Source organism: Taudactylus pleione, unplaced genomic scaffold (assembly GCF_031769625.1).
Source record: "Taudactylus pleione unplaced genomic scaffold, aTauple2 ptg001598l, whole genome shotgun sequence".
In the NCBI taxonomy this organism is placed as follows: domain Eukaryota; kingdom Metazoa; phylum Chordata; class Amphibia; order Anura; family Myobatrachidae; genus Taudactylus; species Taudactylus pleione.
Window position 1 is genome coordinate 188623 of NW_028285995.1, and position 24866 is coordinate 213488.

The 24866-nt window shown below is 39.6% G+C and overlaps 1 pseudogene; it reads right to left on the bottom strand.

Moving 5' to 3' along the window:
- Positions 1-6384: 6384 nt before the first annotated feature.
- Positions 6385-24866, bottom strand: LOC148442159 (extracellular calcium-sensing receptor-like; annotated as a pseudogene).

Below are 24866 nucleotides of genomic sequence, written 5' to 3' on the forward strand. Positions count from 1 at the left end.
TCACCCTGTGCTCCGTCCAGATGCCATCATTAGGAGGTGTGATGTGACAAAGCCGTGTCCCATGTGCTCCCAGCCTGCGTCACTGTTGGTAACCAGGGCAACTAAGCCCTGCCCCGATGCACAAATGGCATCGGGTACTGGAATCCTGGTCCTGCAGCATACGTGCGTACTTGTACCCTGATCGGCATCCAGCAGTTATACTAACAAGTGCCAACACCAAACATATAACATCTAAAAATGTGGGCTTACATATGTACACTGGTACGCACGTTTGAACATGATCCCATTAAAATCCACTTTTTGGAGGTTGAGTTATCGTGGAATGGACTGACAGATGATACTAGCATCTTCATGAAGACAACAGTTAGGAACACTTTCCTGAATGGTACAAGCCACCACCCCCCAGCACTTAAGATTTACCCTTCTCGCAATTTATGTGAATTAGACGCATTGTTAGCGATGAAGAGGAATCGAGAAAACAAATGGACTTCATGCTACAGAAATTTTGATGTAGGGGTTATAGCCAGAAAGAGCTGGAGAAAGCTCGGAATAAGGCCTTGAATACTCCAAGAGAAACATCTTTACACCAGTCACGTAAATCAAAGCAAAATCTGCAGAATAACATGATTTTTATCAACACCTTCAATGAGGCAAGTACTGCAATTAATCAAGCAGTTAACAAACACTGGCCACTGATCACCACGGATCCGAATCTCAAATGTTTAAAAGACCACAGAGTTATGCAAGGTTACCGAAGAGGCCCTACCTTAAAAGATTGCCTAGTTAGAAATGATGTCACTGGATTTTTGAACAAACAACAAAAGAATTTTCTTACAAAGAAACCAGTCTGTTATCAATGTCTGGGGTGCGTCACCTGCAGGTACATGGAGACAGGAGATTACATCATGCACCCGTACTCTGGCCGGAAGATCTTTATCAAACAGACATTGACTTGTACAAGTTTCTTCATTATTTATGCCATAAGATGCCCATGTGGCCTGATTTATATTGGGAAGATGATTTGTCAAATCCGCAAAAGAATCGCACAACACCATTTAGCTATTCCTCTAGCCCTAAATGGCAAGGAGTCTGACTAACCAGTGGCACGCCATTTTAAATCACATAACCATCCATTGGCTACCTTGCATTACAAAGTGGTGGACCACATTCCAACCCCCATCAGAGGAGGCGATAGAGAAAAATCTCTTTTGAGACTCAAAGCAAGATGGATCCATTTGATGAAGTGTGGCCCCATATGGGCTCAATGAAAGTCTGCAACTATCCTGTTTTTTATAATTTCAATATACCTTGGAGGTTTATTATCACTTACCTGATTTTTTTGAATTTTTTAATTTTTTTTTATTTCTAGTGAATTTTTTGGGGTTTTCTTTTGCCCTTTTGTAGAATAGGGCTCATTTTTGCAGATTTTTGTGATTACCTAATTTCTTTTTTTCTTTCTTTTTTTCTTTTTATATTTACATTTCATATATATATATATATATATATATATATATATATATATATATATATATGCATTATTCATTATAACTACATTATGGCCTAGTTAATTTTTATCATAATTTTTTTAATCCTTTTGGGGGTTTGATTCAGATCTTTTTCATAGCTGATACAGCCAGTTCCCAGATCTTCAATAATACATTAGATGATATGGGGCTTCTCATATCCTTAGATGACATGGTCTATATGTGTGCTTTGATATTGCTAGTCAGTTACTATATTTCCATTACTATATTAGAGTATACCGGGTTCTTCATCTCCTTAGGCGATATGGTCTATACTTATGTTTTGATACATTATTGTCTTCTTGATATGCGCACCAATGTACATATGTTTGTTCTTATAAATAGCGTGGTTTTTGTATTAAGCAGTTGAGCCTTGAGAAACGTTGTCAAAGCAATGACTTGAAGGTAAAATTCCTTTCTATAATAGTCCTATGAGTGCTGCCTGTTTTCTGCTGTATATATATATATATATATATCCTGTTAACATAGATCCATGTTTCCAAATATTAAAACTGAGGCAGCACTCGCTGGATGTTTATAGAAAAATGTGTTATCCCAACAAATCTTTAACGCAACATGAAAGTCAGGTCAATGTTTCAAGACTGCACAGTGTCCTTTTCTCAGGACTAAACATACATGAATGAAAACCAGGGGAAGGGTTTACTAGTTCCTGTGGGTCTGGCACATGAGGCAATTAGCTTTGGAGCACTTAAGATAAGCACCTAACTTTGCACTGTATGCCATTTATGTATGTATAGTAATGAGGTAAGTGATGGAGTGGGGGGTGTGAGGTAGGTAATCTGTAGTGATATTAATATGAAATAATAGTTACATTGATTTATAATGTTTTGCTTAATTACCATTGCATTGGTATATTTACTGTGTTAATTGATTTAAATTGGTATATACATTTTTTATTGTGTTTATTAACTTAAGGGTATATTTTAAAAAAAATATTAACAATTTATTTTTAAAGAGGATAATTATGCTCATATTTCATAGAATGTTATATTTATACTAGTTAATATATTAATAAATTAATGATTAATTCATTATTTTTCTTTCAACATCATCTTTTTTTCTGTATTTTGTACTTCTCCTTTCTTCTTCATCCATTTCCTGGTGCTCATTGAGTGATATTTTTTATAAATTATTTTACAGACTATCTGAGATCTAATTTGTTGAAAGTGTCAACCAATAACTAAATAAATAAAATATTCAATTCAGTTACAATCTAATTGTTATGTACTGTATCCGATTAGATGGTTATTTTGACCAATCAGATGCATGCACTGGGAAAAACATTTACATTTTCCCCAACTTTGATTGGTTGATGATAACAACAAAATAACTTTTTTACTGTTTGTTTGACTATAGCTTGTTATAGCAACATTTTACAAACAAAACAAAATTATCTTGATAATAATGACAGCCCCCCTTCCTTGTAATCTTCAATGATTTTCATTGCTACAGTAGGTCTTTTCTCTATCTTCCTCTGACCAGAGAGGCTCCCCATAGTCTCCAATAATCCTTAATGTTTGTTCTGCTGCTAGTCTGTGTAACAAATTGCATTTAGTAGTAAAAAGGAGAGCAGCACAAGAACCTTTGGGGAATGCACATCCTTGAAGTTTTTCTTAACTAAACTCCAACTAAAGCTATACAGGTTGAGTCTCCCACATCCAAAATGCTTGGGACCAAGGGTATTTTGGATATCGGAATATTCCGTATTTTGGAATATTTACATACCATATTGAAATGTTTTAGGAATAGGGCCCAAATCTAAACACAAAATGCATATATGTATTATATACTCCTTATATACACAGCCAACAGGTCATTTTATACAATATTTTCAATAATTTTGTGACTAAAACAAAGTTTGTGTACACTGAGCCATCAAAAATTAAAATGATTCACTATCTCAGTCATGCTAATAATATTCCGTATTTTGAAATATTCCGTATTTCGGAATATTTGGATATGGAAAAGTCAACCTGTATTTTAATCTTCTGTGTGAAGTTCTTTGTAAAGTTATGTTTTATTTATTATGGTCATGGAAGAAGAGCATGCTTCCAGGGGCATTTGCTGTAGATGTGGGCTTTTTTGGGATAAACTAAATAGAAACTTTATTTTAAAAAAGTTTTGTTTCAGTTACCCTGACAATTTACAATTGTATTAATTACATGTTTAAAGGTTATTTTTTTTCCAGCAACATATTAAGTTAAAATGTGTCCAAAGTTTAGGATTCCAACTTCATTATTAAAATATTTGTTAAAAATGTATTAATACTGAAACTTTAAAGACCTATTGATATAGATTTATAATGATACATTTGTATTTGCTTGTTTATAGAGCACATAAATAATACCAGTTGTATTGGATATTTCTCCCTCTGAACATGGAATGCAGTCATAACAGCAGGGGTGTGTTCCAGGTCTTAGGATCTTTCTGTTCCCAGGCAAACACATTTCTGAGCAGCAAGACTGTGGAATCTGTAATGGACACAATATTTTTATGCAACTATAATTTGAGAATACTTTTGTTGAATATTTTTTATCTAAATTTTGAAACTACACACCTAAATGACACACTACAGGGGGTAAATTTACTAAAGTGAGAGTTTTTAGAAGTGAGTTTTAAAAGTGATGCTGCCCATAGCAACCAATCAGATTCTAGCTATTATCTTAAAGGAGGTGCTAGTTAATTGTTAAGTTGAATCTGATTGATTGTTATGGGCAACATTGCTTTTAAAACTCACTTCTAAAACCTCTCACTTTAGTAAATTTACCCCCAGGTCATTTATAAAACTGCAAAGTGAAAAAGGAAAAGCAATTGGCCAAATACTGTAACACATTTATAGGTGAATGCCCCATCTGGTGCTTGAAAATGCCAGCTATGCCTACAGGATTTTTGTGGGATCACAGGACCAACTGGAAATGTACATGGTGGAAACTTTGCAAACTTCAAAGTCCTTTCCACCTTTTTATACTAACCCCTTCATTAATTTAAACTTGTCTTTTTGTCTTACAATTAAATTCTGTTTAGCCTTATGTTATGCATTAATTATGTAAGTGAGAGGACATGAGGCTGTTTTTATTATACGCATCACATTTGTGTATTTGAACATTTTAATTACATTTCTTAAAATGCATCTAAAGTTTTCAATATGTTCTGTGTATGTGTGTGTATGTGTGTGTATGTGTGTGTGTGTGTGTGTGTGTGTGTGTAGGGTACGTATGTTTCTTCATGCACTTACAGCAAATCCGGGATTTATTGAAATCTATCTGAAGAAAACACTTAGAGGAAATTTAGAAAGGTGATAAAAGAGAGAGAGAGGTGATAGAATAGAGCATGCATTTACAGCAAATCCAGGATTTATTGATAAATTGGGGAATACAGTCTACCTGAAGAAAACACGTAGAGGATGTATAGAGAGATGATAGAAGAGAGAGAGAGTGTGAGAGAGAGAGGTGATATAATAGAGTATTTAGTGTGTGGGTGCTATGGGGTATGTGAGAGATCGAAGATTGCATGGTACATGGAATACATATTTAATATGTATTAAGGGGAATAAACACCATACAAGGGATACAAGCAAACAATGTTTAAGCGCTCCTCCTTCTGATGTATGTACACAAGGAAAACATTTCAATTCACTTTCTAATGATAAAATAAAGTCTTAAATCTTAGATAAACTTTCACAGATGATAGATATATTCCTTTTATCAGTTTCTCCTTTTCTTCTAGGTGATAATCTTCAACACACTAGCATGAACCACTCCAGTGTTAAACAGCATCTCAAAGAAATCACAAGATACGATCTCTCATAGTGCAGAGCTGTCAAATTTATTTCCACTTTCAAATATTTTCATAAAACAGTAAAAAAGCATAGAATGAATAGTATGAAAAGGAGAAACTGCTAAAAGGAATATATCCACCATCTGTGACTGTTTATCTAAGATTTAAGACTTTATTTTATTATTAGAAAGTGAATTGAATTGTTTTCCTTGTGTATATACCTTAGAAAGAGGAGTGCTTAAATATTGTTTGCTTGTGTATGTTATTTCTGTGACGTGTGTAGGTCACATTTTTAAGCTGCACTCCGAATTGCATTTGCAGCACGGGTGTATCAAATATTTTCTTTAACCATACAAGGGATGATACAGATCTACCATCTTTTATGTCCCTCTGGCCTTCATCTTGTGCTGCTCCTATATTCACCATACCTCCCTCTTCCTTCCTGCAACTCATATTTATACCACTAATCTTATCTACCTGAGCTTTTCTCATGGTATGCCTCAAAGTGACATAACCTGTGTGTATTCTCTTTGTTCTGTTCATTAAGATATGCATACTTCACTTCCTTCAAAGGAATACCCTTATTCCATTCTATTGAGACACCGCCTCGTTAAATAACCAAATTAGCATTCAATCTATTGTAACCTAGAATCTTAATTTAGGTCCAGAGTTCATGATAATAGCTTTCACTTCTCTGTATGTTAAATTGCCATGAGGCCTTGCCAAATGCCTTAGCATATTTGGACTTCCGCAATGACTTGATCAAAGTGAACATCTTGTAGATAACAAATCAATCTATTGTCTGACCCTCAAGGTAGAACAAAGTAAAACTAGTTCTAAGTAGCCTACAGTAACTATTCTGACTTCAGTTTCTAATCTTAATATCTAGTCTAAGCAAAGACAACCTGATTCCCCAAAGATACACAATGACTGAAGCTGCCTTTCTAAGTGGCCATTATGGGAATGACATCCTAGTTTCTTCTTCTTCCTCATAAAAATTGGTGGATTTTTTTTAAATAATTGTGGGATAGAACAAAACATTAAATTTTTGCACTTTCATAAATTATCTTAACTTTTCTGTAAAGCCCAACTCTTTCTGGTTTATGAAATTGGACAGTTCTTTCTGCGATAATGACACTGTAATTGTACCCTGAAATATGATTTAAAGTTATAATTATGATATAATATGATATAAAGTTATAATTGGATAATTATTTCTCAAAATGTAAACAAATATTTACTAATGTATATCCTTTACAATGTTACATTTTATTAGGTTATTCATTTTAATATTTAATGTAATATAATGTTTTAATTAATTTAGCTTTGTTTTTGTTTTTTTGTATTTCACTATATAATTTAGAGAACATATCAATAGGAACACTGATTTTGGTATATAAATAGACTTTTACTTTTTTTCTTACGAAGGGCTGGATATAATTCTTTCTCACTGTCTCTTATGTCTACACATTTTTTCCATTTGATATTTAAAAGTTTTAATTTATGCACACTTTCTTTGTCATACAATTAAAATATGAAATGTATGGTTTATGCATTAACACTATAATCTACTATACATTAGTTGTACAATCTATTACCTATATGTGAGAGGTTTGGTTTTGTTTCTTGGGTAATGCATTTTTTTTTTATTTAAATAGTATATATGATATTTCATTTTAATTTCAATTTGAATTGAATTTCCATGTATGATTTATTCTTTTATAGCTTTGTTATAGCAATGTTATAGTGATTTTCTCTTAATTAAGACTCATTTGATTTTTACTCCCAGTTATTTAAACATTGTACAGAAGATATGCTGAAAACTATTTTGAATACTGATATTTGAGTTGCAGTATAGATTATATATACTACATATTGACCACTGTTGTGATTGATATTTTGATACATTTTAAGTAAATACATATATATATATATATATATATATATATACACACACACACCAATAAGCAGCATAGGAGTTATAGTACATGTGTAGGAGTGTAGGATAGAAAAACTCTAATGATAGAGAAAATCACATATTTCACTTCATCACATTCCCTTATAGGGAATACTTGGAGACCTGCACAAAAGAAAGGTAATAAGCATACAGAAGTATTTTTTTTTTAAAACTTTGTGATTCATGCAATAATTTAAATAAAGTGTCATAAAGCCAAGCCTCATAACAAATTAGCTTATTTGAGATCCACTCCATGATCTCACCAATCTTGGCTGTTAGGTTCCGAAATGGCTTCCTTATAGCCCAGAAATGATTGTCGAAAATAAAGCAAGATAATATGCATAATACTGTATTTTATGTTTTGATATTTAATAAATATGATCTAGAGGTCATGTGACAAAACTTTGAATTGGTGATTTTATTGACAATAGTAGGAGTAATATCATTATGATGACTGTACCCTTGAAAAGTCCCTTGGCTGAAATGCGTCAGAAGTCTTTCTAGTAAGGTGATTGGGAAACACTTTTAGATTTGTCAAATTGTACTTTTCCTGTAGATAAAATACCTTAAAACTTGTTTTCTGTGATGGTTATTCCTAGATTTTTGTCAAATACAGTGTTTTAAAAAAATACTTCACTCTTGGGCGCTACTTAACTTTCATTTTTTACACACAGACAGTCGATGAGTGATAGACAGATAGATAGATATAAGATAGAAATGAGATAGCTAGATAGATAGATATGGGGTAGATAGAGATATAGATAGATAGAAATAACTGAATATGTGTTTGGAATTATACATAACTCCTCCCACTTTCCCCCTAATTTTGCCTTCTAGGCTATGATATAAACAGGGGGTTGTGAGGATTGTGTGGGGACAGTCGTGGGGGAGATTTGTGGTAGCCGGCGGCATGCTCATGTGCAGGCACGGTCTCCCTGTAATTTTTGGGGAAAAATACAGGGAAAAGTGTGCCGATGGGATTCTCAGGGACAGAGCTTTATCGCAAGCTCTGTCACTGCAAGGAAGTTTTGGTAAAACCCTGTGATATTTCCTTAATTCGCAATGCAAATTTAGTCAGAAATATCACACTGCAACTGCATTTTAAATGCGGATTGTAGTAAATAGAGACCTTAGAGTTTTACAGAGGAGTTTTCACACCATATAATAAAAATGTAGGCTTTATTTCGTTATATAGATCATAAAAATCTGAGGTGGTTATTAATACTAATGTCCATAATACTTTTGGGAGATCGGGTTACATTATTACATATGCACATTTCCATAATTGAGCCTTGAGAGATAGCCTGATTGTCACCATAGATACATTATTCTTTATAATAAACATATCTGACAGGCCTCTCCACCACCTTCTTTTAATCTTCTTGTTATTCTATGTATCACAGATCCCCCATGCTCAGGTTGTGGCTGCAGTAATAATTGAGTCCAAGGATGTGGCCTACAGGAAGTTGCTATGATGTGATTTCCTGTTTCTTATGACAGGTTGTGTCATTGGACTTGGGAGTTACTAGGCCGCAAACAGAGTGAGGGGAACGACTTTAAGTGGTCTTTCATTTCAGAATGAGGCAAGTGAAGCAGTTTTACATCTGACATCAGAATGCACCATTTATATTCATACTATTGTCATAAATATCAGTCTATCTTGTCTATTGATTTGTACCATTTAAATATGTACTGTACTGTAGTACGCACGCCTGCTAACCTGAGTGTCACCGTTCTTCCATGTTATTGCACTGTCATTGATCCAAAGTTGCTGATCTTCTTTAAGTGATGGATTTAGATAGCCGACAACTTCTGTTCTCACGTTTGACGTTTCTGTCATTATCCAATTCAAAATATTATATGAACTGACAAATTCTCCATTTTCATCAAAGCCTCTAGTTGATGCATCTGGAAATGTGATCTTACTCAAATAGTGATGTAGCTTTAAAACAAAATATTAATTAATATTAAAGCTAGATGTGTACTACATGCAGGCAAATTGGAATGTCTAATAAGCAGTACAAGATTATATAGGTTACATAGGTTCAGGTAATGTAATGTCAGAGGTGATGTGCGTATTCTCACTAATACATTTCTCTTAGGGAATTAAATAGTTAATCTGGCCTCCAGTACCACCTTTCTGTTCTACCTCCACATGGCTGTCCCAAGGTTAGCTAAATGTCAATATGTCCAAACCAGTGTTTATCATCTCCTGTTCTCCCAGAGGTGTTCATGTATTAAACAGTGAAATGCGTGGAGAAGTGGAACAGTGCAGAATTTGCCCATAGCAACCAGTCAGCATTTATCAAGTACATTTTATAAAATGATAGGTAGGACCTGATTGGTTGCTATGGGCAACTTCTCCACATTTCCACTTCTTCACTGTTTCACTGCTTGATACATCAACCCCAGATTAACACAACTATTAATTCAGCCTCCCAAACCCACCACAGGTTTCACACGTCTCTCTTCCCTCTGCATTATTCCTCATACCCAATTTCTCTCCCAGTTCTTCCCACATTAAAATATTTGCCAAAATAAGCCCTTTTTTTACCCCACATGCTACTAAAATTCATCCTTTTTCTCATCATCTTCCTCCTTGATTACTGCAGCCTCTGGCATTCCCCTCACACATCTATCCCAACTTCAGTCCATTTTAAATGCAGCTGCAAAACTGATATCCCTCTCTTGTACAACATCCCTACCCTGGATCCGGGTTGGGTTCAGTATCCCATCGCACACAATACCAGCACTCAGAATCTCGATGCTGGAACCCCCGACTGGTTTGAAATAGCGACACCTGTAGGGAAGTACTCTAACCCTACTCCTAAGCCTACACCTAAACCTAACCCTCCCCTCCCACAGCCTAAACCTAACCCTCCCCTCACACAGCCTAAACCTAACCCTCCCCTCCCGCAGCCTAAACCTAATTCTGCCCTCCCGGAGCCTAACCCAAACCCATCACCTGCAGCCTAACCCTAAACCTCCCCATAGTGCCTAACCCTAACCCCTAAACCTAACTCTAACCCTAATACCGTTTGGACGTCAGCAGTGGTGATCCTGGAGCCGGGGTTCTGACTGCTGTCAGAATGGCATTTCTGGATTCCCGTGTCTTCCAGAATGCAATTCAGATTGCTCATTCTTACCTTCAAATTCCTCAACAACGCCCCTTCATACATCTGACATCTCATCTTAAAATACTCTCCCACATACCCTCTTAGATCTAACTCTGCCCAATGCACCACAATGATAACCACCTCTGAACCCTGCTTACAAGAAGGCCTGGCTACTGAGGGGGTTATGGTGAAATCCAGGAGGCCATGCCCCTTCCAGAAAAAGAACAATGTAAAATACAATGCTCAGCTTGCTGCAAAGAAGGACATATATCCCCCTCAGCAACTGGCCCGGGGCCCACGCTAGGCTCCTGTAACAGGCCTGGGCCCAGGTAATTAGTACCCACTTCTCTCGGTGCCCCTTTTTACAAGACTTTCTCCTATGCCACTACCCACTTATGGAATTCCCTAAAACACCCTGCAAAACTCTCCCACAGCCTTCACAATATCAAAGCCCCCTAAAATAAAAAAATATTTTGTTTTAGAGATTACCTTGCTCCAGCCTTCACTGTCCAAAGGAATGCACTCCCACACATACCTCAACGAAAGTCCTGTAATGCCTGTTGAAGCCAGACGATTGGCTGAGACCAGATCTTAAAATTAAATCGAGCGACGCCATTTTAGGTTGCCTCTGACGACGCCATCTTGCGTCGTCAGCATGAAACCATGGTGTGTGATGCTAATTTGCTATTATTAGCATCGTACGATCGCATTACCACTGCATACTGTTTAAAACTCTATCATACCCCATACGCACGGATACACATATAAATATATATATTTAAAGACTTTATATATTCAGTGATGACAGACTTGTCTTGTAGACATGTCTGTGACAAATAGTCAAGAATACACAAAAATATACTGTGAGTGTTTATTTCAAATATATACACAGTATGTCTGTGGCAATTGAAATATAACCCAGACACTGATATGCACAATTGAAGTGTCCTAAATGTAGATTAATAAACAATTGCCAGACGTGTAGCTATTGTTAACAAATATCCAATGCTGCTGTATTTAAGTTGTATTAGGGGAGCCTTTTGTTAAAATTATCAGATTGTTTGCCAAGGCTTGCTCCATCCATGAACAGGACAAAACCCCATTGTCTGTCATTCCTTTAGTCCAGACAGAAGTAAAATAAATAATGACCAGTTTGAGGATATATATATATGTGAATGTGCATATATATATATATATTATATATACACATATGTGTGTATGTATATATATGTATGTTAGGGGTGAGCGGATTCGGTTCTACTCGGTTCCGTTCGGTTTTTTTAACCGGATCTTATTGGCTATCCAAAACTCGTGACAGCGGATAGCCAATAAGATTCAGTTTAAAAAACCGAACGGAACCGAGTAGAATCGAATCCGCTAACCCCTAATGTATGTATGTGTATATGTACATATATATACACTTAAACGATCACATGGGTATCCACAATGCGTGCACACATAGATATACAGTTGCAATTATAAATAAAAACACACAGCGCACCTTTTTCAGCTGCATGAAAAACACACAACGCATACTTACATATAATCATAAATATACACGCACTTAAAGAACGACAATGTAATCTGGAGAATTGGGACATACCCCTAGTGAACTGCCCTATGAACTACAGCGTATTACAAAGACCAAGAGCAAGAACCAATGGAATTATGTTTGTCTGTCTACATTGTTGTTATCATGATCTGTTAGAGTATATAGCCTGTGTCCCGGTCCCAGTTAGTAGCCATTCTCTGGGTTGACCACAGACCTCTGGATTGATGACTGTAACTGGGACCGGTGCGCTTGCGTATGTATCGACTATACCTTGTGATTGTATAATTTGTTTGCGCTAGTTGTATTTAGATCACAGCGTGTAACTATCTGCTTTTTGGTGAATAATATCTTTTTGTGCTTTGGACCCACAATCAAAGTCTGGAGAGCAATTATTCTTGTGCGACTCATAACGCTATTTAGTGACATTTAGAGTGTATAGATAGGTAGGAATCAAAATGTCCTACACATGCAAACAACATACAGGACTACATGGGTATACAGTGAACAATATAGACAATAACAATAAACAAATTAGTAGCGTAACAATATTACAACACTCAAAATTAATAATTATGAAAACAAAGCATTAGAAGAAAAGTTTAAATTGTAAGGGGCATGTGTGTTAGGGGGAGCTAGCCGCACTAATAGGAGTACTACCCACGCTAATGTACCCTCACAACTGCCCCAGAGTTTACACTGGGCCAGACTCCCTCCTCTTGATTGAAAAAAGCACCATTGCTACTCAAATATTTGTTTAAATCTACATTAGGGGCATATTCAATTAGCTGCGGGGCTTACCGTTGGAAGATTGCCTCAAGCTTTAATGCCCTGAGTTATTCAATTATAAGCTAAATTCTTCCTGCAGATAGCCCACAGCTAACACACGTTAATTCATAGATTCAGGGTTAAGTACCTAGAGGCTCCAGGTTAAACCACTCGTGGCAGCCACAGTAAGTGCAAAAAGCTTTCCTTGCTTCAGATTTCTGTTCTCAACTTCTCGCACCTCAGAGGGGTGAAAACAGAAATCCGTGGTAAGTGGAGCCTGCAGACACTGCTGATTGCCTGCAGTAAGCCTCGCAACTAATAAAATATCCCTCTAACATGTTATTTGTCAAGTTGATGGTGATAACTGGTGTCTCAAAAGGACGATAATATACTTAAAATGTATTATAGATTTACATCATTAAGTCACATTTAACATCCTAAGATATCTATGACTTAGGATATACACATTAATTGCTTCCTTTTTTATTTTATATTTTTTTAATTCTGTGACTGCAAATGATGCATTCAAACACAAATTGATTAAAGGAGCTCTAAAAACATTTACTTAATTTGGACTTAAGGTCCTGTAAATTGTCTTAGTACTAAAGTTTCTTATTGTATATTCACTTAAATAATTATATCTGTGAACAATCCCTTTGGGAAAGGATCACTCTCTATCCTAATATTAGATCATCATTTTCGCATAAGAAAAAACAAAGTTCCAGAAACAAAAGTTTACACCAATGTGATTACCCCTCATCAGCATTTTGTATGTAATATGTCCAGTTCTTGTATTCTATAAAAATACACAGTACCAGTACACAGGGGAAAAGTTGGCTGTTCCACACCTAAAGTTACTGCTTCAAAAAGATTTATACTAGTAACTTCCATATTCTATTCTTCAGATGTTTAGGGACATATTCAATTAGGTTCAGGATTTTTGTAGTGAAAATTACAGTGGCCATTTATTTCAATAAAGCAAGTATGCGTGCTCCCAATACCCACATTATCCAAATGATGTGGTATTTTTTACCACAAATTACTGTCCCAAAGAAAAATATTTTGATCTTTAAAAATGCTGCATATAGCTGATTTGTGCATTTTGTTTTAAAAAGTAAAAAATATTATAAACAGCAAACTTTTTTCATTTAAATACAAACAAAAAACATAAAATACAATTAATTTTTGTTTACAATACTGTAAATACTATAAATAATTTGATGTACATAAATAAACGTAAAAGTTTACTTTGCGGTATTTTGAGGCCATTTTTTAACACCAATAATAGCATGTACTTATTGGACTAATTAAGCTAATTGGAAACCTCCAATTGCCTAATTAGTCATTAGGGAGTGGGTTCAAGGGGTTTTGATGTAAGTCCCAACATTATTAACTTAAAATAGGAACATTTTCACTATTTTTGCACCTGCTAGGGGGCTGCAAGAAATAAGTTGCATTACTTGCTATTGAAATTCTCCCCAGCAATTGAATAGGAAAAACCTTGTGCCTGTGGTAAAAACTGCCCACCACATGGTTTTCAGAATTTTCACACCTATTTGCCCCTAATTTTATTAATTTGTGAAATAATGTATTTTCTTTTATCCTGGGACTAGTTATAAGATTTAAAAAGTTTTCCAAATAAAGGTGCCTATACTGCATACTGTTGAGTACCTTAAGAAAAAAGCACTGAATATTTCTCTATACATATGAAGCATATTTCTTTATGACAAATGCATGATTCGGTGCCACCATTTGGAGACCTTAATTTTTTTATACATTTTTGTTACCTGTTGCTTCAAATAATAGATGTTAGCTTCCATTTTTTGATGTTTATGGTACAGTAATAAGCGAATATTATTTAAAGCACAAGCAGTAGCATAGACTGCTAAAAACACTTTTGAGAAAACTCCATTGTAGCAAAAATTACGAAGTCTTATAATCAGTTCTCCTCCAGAGCATTTATGAGAACGTATGCCATATATGGAGCTATAATAATGGCATGCTGAATGGTTTATTGAGCAACAATGGTAGTATATAATATATATATATGATCAAGCAACTTATCATCAGGGTAATTTGCAGGTTTAATGTTTTTAAAGAAATTTTCAATTTCTGGTAAACGTATTGGTAAATTGTCAAGAACCAAACAACAGTTAAATATTTTGGCAAAATGATCCATTAGATATTTGTTACTTGCCCATTTAGGATTCAGGACTATGGTCCTGTCTCTGAGCACATCATGCATTTTATCTAGACATTTTATCAAAACTTGAGAAGCTATCCCACAAAAAACTATCACTTTGGCAGTAGAATTTTTAATTATTTCTACAGATTTTTTATTTTGACAGCCTTTATTATTGTCTATACCATAACTCATTTGTATACTGAATGAGACACAGATGCCTTTTTTGGTTAAATAATTTGTCAGCAGTTCAGCCTCTGTCTCTCCACTGTCATCACTAGAGGATAAAATTCCAATCCATGTCCATCCAAAATATGCTAGAACTTTAGAAAATGCTGCATAAATAGCGTGGTCATTTTGAAAGTTTGAAAAAATCTTGGATACAAACGTTTGTCACGTAAATCAGACTTTGTTGCACCATAACTGATCTACAAGAAAAAAATAAATACTACAAATAAGGTATTACAATATTGTGAAGGTACTGTATTGTGAAGATCTCATTGGGTTCTTGGGGTGATTCAGGTTGTTTGAGCTTATCCTGTTGTTAAAGGAACACCACTGCCATAGTCACTGTGTTCTCCCCAGGGCCTTTTTGATGGGCGCTCTGTCCAATATTTTTCTTACATAGCTCTGAACCAGCCCAGCTTCCAGAATGTGCTGGTGCTGGCCAGAGGGGGATGCCATGGGTAGTACAGGGTCTCACTGAGTGGGCCACCTTCACCAAATGGGAGGGTCCTGGCTACCCCCACCCATTCAGCCCCAACCCATCCTGTGCTCGAGGTGGACTGTGGGCTTGCAGTGTCTGCCTGGAGCCGGCCGGACAGTGGGTGGAATGCTGGATAGAAAGGGATAAAGGTGCACAGTGGGCTGATGCATGCCTCCTGTGATGGGGTTCTGTCCGCCCCCTCCCTGTGGTCCATATTCACCCCCCCTCCTGGTTGCCTCATAGTGCCAGCTGGCTTTGGGGAATTTATGGGGAGAACACTGATAGTCACAATGTTCCTGATATACTTTGCACAAATCTTTTATTAAATTTCAAATTAAAAATTTTTAGGGTATGAAAAGTCTTCATACTAGATATTAATTTTTTTACTTTTAAATATAGAAGTTCTTTTTCAAAAACAATAACTGGGAATATATTGTTCTCTTTTACATTATAGTAGACAATTATGTCTGGCAAGTACTCCTTTAATGTCATGTATATTCTTGTGTATCTATAATATTTAAATGCAGAATTGTCAATTTTACACTTTTGCTATATAGTTTCTATCTTTATTTTTTTTAGTTTAATTAAGCTAAATGATTTCATGCTGCTTCTCTAAATTTTAAACCCTTTTATACTAATAAATAATGAACATGCATCTCCAGTTGTTAGGGGTCTGCACCTGTGTAGAACCCGTTCTGTGCATGTGCAGAATGGGTTCTGCAAACTTGCTTGGAGACCCCCCAAGCATTTAAAGGGCGGAGCGGGGGCATGCCTGGTCATTGTTACCGGAAACAGGGGCATGTCAACCACTTTTTTTGGGAGGGATGAGGCCAGGGTCTGCATCAATGGATGCAGATTCTTGGCCTCTTACGTGACCAGCACTCGGTCAGGCTACGGGAAGCTTACTCCCACTGCCTGACTAAAGAAGCAACCATCACAAACATCGCAATGGTTCCGACGGTGATCCCAGCCTGCGATGTTGGGTTGGGTATGATATCCCGGCTGTCGGGATGCCTCTGGTCAGAATACCGACAGCGGCATCCCGACAGCCAGGATCCCGACACCCATAAACACAACGGTGAGTACTTTTTTATGCCCTACCCTTGCCTAAACCTAACCCCCCCTGCCTAGTGCCTAAACCTAACCTCCTTCTCCCGGTACCCTAAACCTAACACCCTGTCCCCGGTGCCTAAACCTAAGCTCCCCCCCTAGTGCCTAAACCTAATCTCCCCATCTCCTCACCCTAATCCTAACCCTCCCTCCCTGATGCCTAATCCTATCCCCCCCTAGTGCCTAACTCTAACCCCGCTAGCTAACGCTACCCTCCTCCTGCACCCCGATACTTACCTTCGAGATGACGACAGGCAGGATACTGATCCCAACCGTCACAGAAGGGGGGCTAGCTGGAGACACAGAAGGGGGACTGGATGGAGACACAGAGGTGGGACTGGCAGGTGAGACACAGAAGGGGGGATGGCAGGGGCGACAGAATGGAGGCTGGATGAAGAGACAGAGTGGGCTGGTTCGAACTGGAGAGGCACTGCAGTGCTGGAGTTACAAAAATAGGGGGGCTGTCCATTTTGTAAGTCCTGGGCCCTACAATTTCTGATGGCAGTCCTGCTAGGGGATGAAGAATGCTGGTGTTGGAATTCACACCAATCAGAATCCCGGCACCAGTGAGCTTAGGCACTAGGAGGAGGGTTAGGCACTGGGGAAAAGGTTATGTTTAGGCACTAGGGGTGCAGGTTCGGTGTAAGCTGCGTGGAGGCAGGGTTAGGGGTAAGGGTAGGATTCGGAATCCTAACCCTGTCAGGATGCCGGCATCGGGATTCTGAGCACCGGGATCCAAGTGTCGGCATCGCATTCCCAACCCTACACTAGTAATGTAGTTTTGCTGCTTCTTGCAGCTTTTAGCTGTGTGAGTAACATGCACCTATTCAAAAAAAGATGCTTGCAGCGGCTTAGGCGCAAGGACCCTGGCCCGCCAATAGGGGTTATTTGGTGCGCCCAGGACCACAGTGTATGAGGACACATATGTAATCTTTTATGATGCTTGTATCACATTAGCGGTTTTCAGATCTGAGTCAGGACCCGTGGACTGGGCTGATAAGTCTTAGCGGCATAGTGGTGGTTGAATCAGAGGTCTACTCATGGGTGAGCCCCATGTGGTAAATGCCTTGTGTTTTCAGAGAGGTCATTGACACCTGGAAGGCTCTTAGTCTGTCCCTGGAACCAATTGAGTGAAACTTAACCCCTTTCTCTGAATATAGGGATAAGGTGCCAGAACTAGTGTTTGATAACTCAGGGAACAACGCAGTGAGTAATACAGGTAATCAGTAGCCCACCTGGAATCTGCTAACAGATGCTGCAAACCAATTATCAGAGCTGGGTTACTGAAGCCAAAATCCACAAAGAAGGATCTAGATCCCGTACTCAGAGGTAGATGTATCAAAGCTTGGAGAGAAATAAAGTGGAGAGAGATAAAGTTCCAAACAAAGAGCTCCTGTCATTTTTTAAACACAGCTGGGAAAATGATAGTTAGGAGCTAATTGTTTGGTACTTTATTTCTCTAAACTTTATCTCTTTCCAAGCTTTGATAAAACTACCCCTAGTCCTCAGCTACCTGAGTGAATGCTGGAGCAGAGACTCAGCATGAACCCCAACACTCTAAGAGAGGCCCTTAGGGCAACAACCACCATCGACAGTGGCCCTGATGATATAGTGAGTAGCTAGTCCCAAAGTAGGTCAGGAGCTGCGATGCTGATTATAAGTAATACAATTGCAGAGCAGAAAGGTAATCTAAAGTTCAGTGAAAGTGATGTCCAATTGAACCCGCAATAAGCAGGAGACTTGTACTGTACTCAGGGAATTTGCTTGTAGTCAAGATATCTATAGGCTGAAAACTTGACACTAGAAGCACTTGGAAAGTCTATATAATACCCATGATACTGTAGGCTACTATACAGGCTGAAATCAAAGCATAACTCACAGGCTTATATATACTTGAACCATATGCAGATGTAGAACCAGAATGTAACTGGGGACTTGAACTGGATTGGAACGGGAAGTAAACAACAGTGAAACCAGAGTGGAAGTGTAGACTTGAACCGGACTGGGACCAGAGGTAACAGCAGCTGAACTGGAGAGGAACTGGAGGCTTAAACCTGAATCTGACCGAAGACAACCATAGCTAAGCCAGAGTGGAATCATAGTCTTGAACTGGAATAAGAATGGAGATTACAGCAGCAGAGCTGAAGTGGAACCAGAGGCTTGAACCAGAATGGTACCGGAGATAACAGCAGCTGAATCGGACTGGGACTGGTGCTTGAACACTGGCTGGTAAGTTGCAGACTTGAAGCTGAACACAGCTCAATGCTGAGTGAATGGAGCAGACAGTGAATCGGAGGTACTGTAGTATTTACACACAGGGAGGTAAAAGCACACACATTGTTCCGACAATGTGCTAGTGGCAGGTGCAGGCTTAAATAGGGCACTATTGTGAGGGATAGGAGGATGCACAGCAAACAGGTAGAGAGTGGATGCTAGTGTTCACGTTATCATAGTCAACAAGGCTGTGCCCATGACCCTCAAGAATGTAGTGACAGTGCTCTGGGACTGAGTGACACCGTGATGGAGCACCGCCAGACAGGATAAGTATGACTAAGGACCATATTCAATTAGAAGCGAAAAGTTCGTTTCGGCGATACTTTTTTGGCGATTACATCATTTTTGCCGGTTTCAACTTATTCAATTATAGCGTGTTTTCGCCGGTGCGAAAACGCAATGCAATGTAATAGGCGAAAAAGCTTTGCCTATAAATAGCCGGCGGAAAAAAGTGGAAAATTGGGGTTTGGGGGTACAAGTAAAAAAGAACACCCAGCACCCATGGGACAGGCTCCCTAAGGATAGCTGCGCCAAATAAAAAAAAAATAAAAAAACACTGCTGGACACCCCAAAAAAGTACTTTCGTTTTGGGGGCGAAAAAATAAAAGTTGGGGTACAAAGTTAAAAACTACAGTAGTGAAATAGACTCCAGAGGGGTCCGCAAGTATGTCCCAGTTGTATTATTGATTGCAGGTGGTTGCAGCAGGTGGATATTTAATTTTTTAAAAACTTCACATTTGCAACTTCAAAATATGCTAGTACCCATTTTCACGTACCCCAAATTTGATGGGACTAGTTATTTTCACAAAAAAACCCTCCAAAATGCTATTCACCACTTATTCAAAGATGCAAAATAGTGCCTATTGAGACCATTTAAAGTGGCAAATACCTTCAGCAGGGCTATTCAGGGGTACCCAGAGTGATCCCTCATGTCAGTGCATCTTTTGGGGGGTGTCAGGCTGATTTCCCCAAAACTGACAGAACTTTTCGACGATTTCAGTTTCGCCGGGTCCCATTTTCGCTGATTTGGAATTGAATACGGGGATACGCGGGGACACGCGCAATACTTTTTCGCACCCAAAACCAGCGATGACGGTGAAAAGTCCGGCAACAGACTTTTCGCTTCTAATTAAATACGGGTCTAAGTTGTGGTTTTGTGATAACTTGTGAACACCACAATATGACTGGTATCAGCATAAAGTGGTCCAAGTTTGCATGCGAATTCTCCCACTAGGGTGCATATGCCTGGTACACTAAGGACAAAATTTACTAAGCGGTGGTTTGACGGCGGTTTCTATTCTATTCTAAACCCCGGCGGTTTGGTGGCGGTTTCTATTCTATTCTAAACCCCGGGGGTTTGGTGGCGGTTTCTATTCTATTCTAAATGACAGCCCTATTCTATTCTAAAATGTGTTTTGACTGTGGTTTGGCAGCGGTTTTGCTATCTGCAGATTTACTAAGGCCAAAACAGCTGCAAAACTGCTATCAAAACACATTTTAGAATAGAATAGAACAGGGCTGTCATTTAGAATAGAATAGAAACCGCCACCAAACCCCCGTCATTTAGAATAGAATAAAAACCGCCATCAAACCACCGCTTAGTAAATTTTGCCCTAAGACTCCAGAACTAGAATAGTTCTTCTATGTTGCATACCCAATGAAAATGGTTTATATGCTGTAGAAACTATTTAATTGATACATGAAGCATTACTACTGATGTAGAGGCCCAAATATAATAGTGTTCAAGTTTTTGTGGCGAGGCAAACTTGCACTTTCTCGCATATTTAGAATGTGTGAGTTTGTCCCTCAGTTCGCAAATGTAATAGGGTATGAGGTTTAGGGACCCATTTTAGTGCAAATTTTGTTTATTCGAGAAAGGTACAAAACAAATTTTATACACAGTGCATATTTAATTAGGCACCCATTTTGATACGTGTGTTAGTGCATGTGAGTTAACACTGTTGGAAAACTCTCACCTTGTAATGCAACTTTCATTACAAGGTGCGAGTTACACAGAGGTAGGCACAGATCAGTGAAATCTGTGCATGGTTCTGTGTTAAAAAAAAATGATTAAAAGTGTAAAATAAAAATTTTAAAATTACATGGGGTCCCTCCCCTAAATGCACAACCAGCACCAGGCTTTTCTGGGCAAGTCCTGGTTGTGAAAATAGAAGGGAAGAGACTTAGGGTTCCCCTGTGTTTTCATCAATCAGCACCAGGTGGGCCAGTCCTGGTTATGGAAAAACAGGGGACAAAATAAGTAGTGGTCCTCTGTATTTTCTTCAACCAACACCAAACTCTTTCTAGCGGGGGTGTTATGCCACAGCCGTGGGACACTTTCACTAGGTCCTCCAGTCAAAGCATTCATCACCCCTCGCTAGTCAGCCTAGTCCAGGAATCCCTGAGGAGGTCGAGACGCCCCAATAAAGGTGTCCCCAGGCATGGGCTGATAGTGTAAAAAAAATAGATCAAATAGTATTGTCTTTTTTAGGAGAACTAAAGCTCCCAACAAACCTCCCCTGTATGCTGATTCTTGGAGAACCACAAGTACCAGCATGCTGGGCATTAAGAGCCCGCTGGTACCTCTAATTCACCTGTAAAATAAATATTTAAAAAACCACAGGACACAGACACCAAAGGTTTTAATATTTTATTACACTTACAGTACATACACTCACTCATTCACTCACCTACACTCACACTACAATCTTACCTTGTCCCTAGCATCAGTCTGTCCCTTTCTCCAGTAGAAGCCTGTGATTGGGACCTGTTAAAAAAAAATACCATACTCACTCCTTGTTCCGGTCCTCTTCTGTCCATGTAGGCATCCACTGTCTTCAGAAAAAACAAAAAAAAAACCTAAGCCACTGACATATAGTAAGAACCATCCTCTAAGAATGGTACTTCCTGAATCAAGTAGGAATGCATTGTCTGAGCATTCTTTGGCTCTGCCTCTCTAAACCAATGAGCAGTTCCTACCATTGACTTCAATGGTGGGAACTGCTAGGTTACTAAAGGCCATCTATCTGGGACCTCTAGTTCTCCTGTAAAATACAATATTATTTTATCTATTTTTTGGTACAAACAACCCAGCACCCATTGCCCAGGGGTGCCGGACATAGCCCTGGGCTATCAGCCCAGGCCTTGGGTGCCCTGGAGATTGGGAACGTGGGCTCCCCCCCTCCCCAGGGATCCCTGGCCTAGGCTGACTAGCGAGGGGGGATGAATGCTTTGGCTGGGGGAACCAATGAAAGGGTCCACAGCTGCTGCATTATACCCCCGCTAGAAAGCATCTGGTTGCCCTACTCATTTTGTCCCCTGTGTCTCCACAACCAGGACTGGCTCACTGAGCCTGGTGCTGGTTGATGAAAATACTGGGGAACCCTATGTCTTTTTTCTCCCTATATTTTGACAATCAGTACCAGCTCAGAGAAGCCTGGCACTGGTTGTGCTTTGGGGGGGACCCTACATCATTATTTTTTATTTTACACTTGCAGGGTTTTACACAGAAAAATGCTTGGATCTCACTGATCTATGCATGTTTCTGTGTAACTTGCACTTGCTCAGGATATACATGCTAGTCTGAAAGAGGTCTGTTATTAAGCGAGTTTTAGGTAAGTCATAGTGTGCGGGTTAAGAACTCGCACTCTGGGCCTGATTCAGAGCCGGACACTCTTTCAGAGCGATCGCTCTGAATCAGGGCGGCATTTTTTTTTTTAACCGGCCTTCTGGCTGCTCGCTGAGCTGTGTGTGACTACCTACAGCTTTTGCGAGCGGCCAGGTGATGGTTGCGATGGGGCTTGCGTCGAGACTCTTGTGGAAGGGTCTCGTCCATCAAAAGCCCCAGTGAGCTTCCGGCTCTAATAGAGCCAGAAGCTCACTACTGAGGCCGCCCCCAAATGGCAGGCATTCCTTCGGGAACGCCTCCATTTGACCAGCCACCCCCCCTGCCCGCCTCCAAAACGGGGCGAGCTGTCAATCACAATCGACAACCGCCCTGTTTTGGTGCGAGACCTGTAGCGACTAAGCGCCCATCACTGGCCGGGTCTCGCGCATGCGCAGTGCGGGACATCAACACACTTGCGAGTGCTATGCGCTCGCGAGTGGGTCTGAATCAGGCCCTCTGTTACATGGGCCAGGTTGTGTCCTCACAATGGCCAAACATCTGGATGTGTGCTTTGTCATTGCGAGTTGCGGGAGTGTAAGCAACATGTGGGTTTACATCTTCTTGCACCCTATTACATAGGATAAGTTCTAAAAATGTGTGAGTATAGCACTATACTAACACATTTGCCAAACTCTGACCCTATTACATTTGGCCCCAAGTGCATGTATTACTCTCCTGATGATGTCTGCCTCATAGATGAAACGCATCGGAACTTTTTACTATTAATAATAATTATAATGTTATTTACATAGCACTTTTCTCCTTATAGGGCTCAAAGTGCTTAACATTTGTCTTTAAGTACAAAACAAGCTTAACAAGGGACATTAGTGAATGCTTGGGTGAACAGGAAAGTCTTGAGTCTACGGGTGCTGGGGCAGTGATGATGACTACCCGCCACCACTGCCCCTCATGGTTGATGGAGGTGAGCCTGCATCCATTGGGATGCAGGCCCCACCAATCCCCACATCACCTTTTGAAATTGGTGCCAACCACGAGCCAATCACGGCCCGCGGTCCATGTCATCTCCCCGCCCCCTTGCGCTGGGTTATAAGAGCCAGTTGAAGGGGTAGGATGGCACTCTGTTGGCACAGAGAGAATAAGAGAGAAATAAGAAGATGGCGGGAGCGGTAGCAGAAGAACCAGAATGCTGCAGATAGCCAGGCAATGAGCAGAGAGCCGCCACCTGCCATGGAAGGTGTGGAAGGGCTTAGCCAAATGTGGATAGGTCAAAGGTTACAGGACTGGTATGTGCCTGCCCTGCTTTCTCTGTTCCCCTATTCCACCAGGGTTCAGGCATTACATTAAGCCCGTGGGCACACCCAGACTCAGGGCTTTCCCACGGCAGATAGCAGGGACAGTCAGGCACCTGCCCACCTATATCTTCCACGGAGTCCAATTTAGTCACCCCCACATGCAGGCTGCTAGGGCCAAGGATAAGGGCATTAGGCCCAGATAAGGGCAGCTGTTAGAGCTCCACATGCAGGGAAGGGGCTATGCCCCTGGAGGGGAAGGCCTCTGGCGTTTCTCAGGGAGGGCACACAGGGCAAATGGCCCTAGATAGGTGGGTGCTAGGCCCAGCCAGGCCTATATGGCTACATACCCCAAATGCATTAATTGTTTATATAGTTTTATCCGCTAGGTGCTGTGTTTCAATTATATGATCGTGTGCTGTGTTTTATATACATGTGTTATTGATTTGCTGAGTTTAGCCGGGATGCACCAGGGTAGTTACCATAGAGTCCTTATGTGCAGAGCAGTAGTTAGGGGAAGTAGATAGCTACATGGTGGTGCTGCAGTTGTGCTTTATTGCAGGGCATGAGCAGGACCAGCCATCCACCAAGGGGACCAGGGTACCTTGGTGAGTGTTATACGTATTGTCTGCAGTTTGTGTCATGCGTCGTTTCTACATTGTTATGCATAACATTAGCCCCTGCAGAACCCACGGTGGCTTGGAGGTGCCCACCTGCAGCCAGTATTTATGCAAATTCAATGTGGTCTAGCCATCCGCATGGTATCTGCTGAAAATGTCCTGCCAAAATGGCTGCCGCCTAGGAGGAGACAGATGCTAGAGGTCCTACTTGGCCTCTAGCATCTGTCAGGGAAGCACAGCGCTATAGCGTTACCCGGAAGTGCTGAGAACTCTGGCGCCACCAGAAGAAGATGCAGAAAGCTGCATCGTCTGCCATGAAACCCTTGGCAATGAGCATGAAACCCAT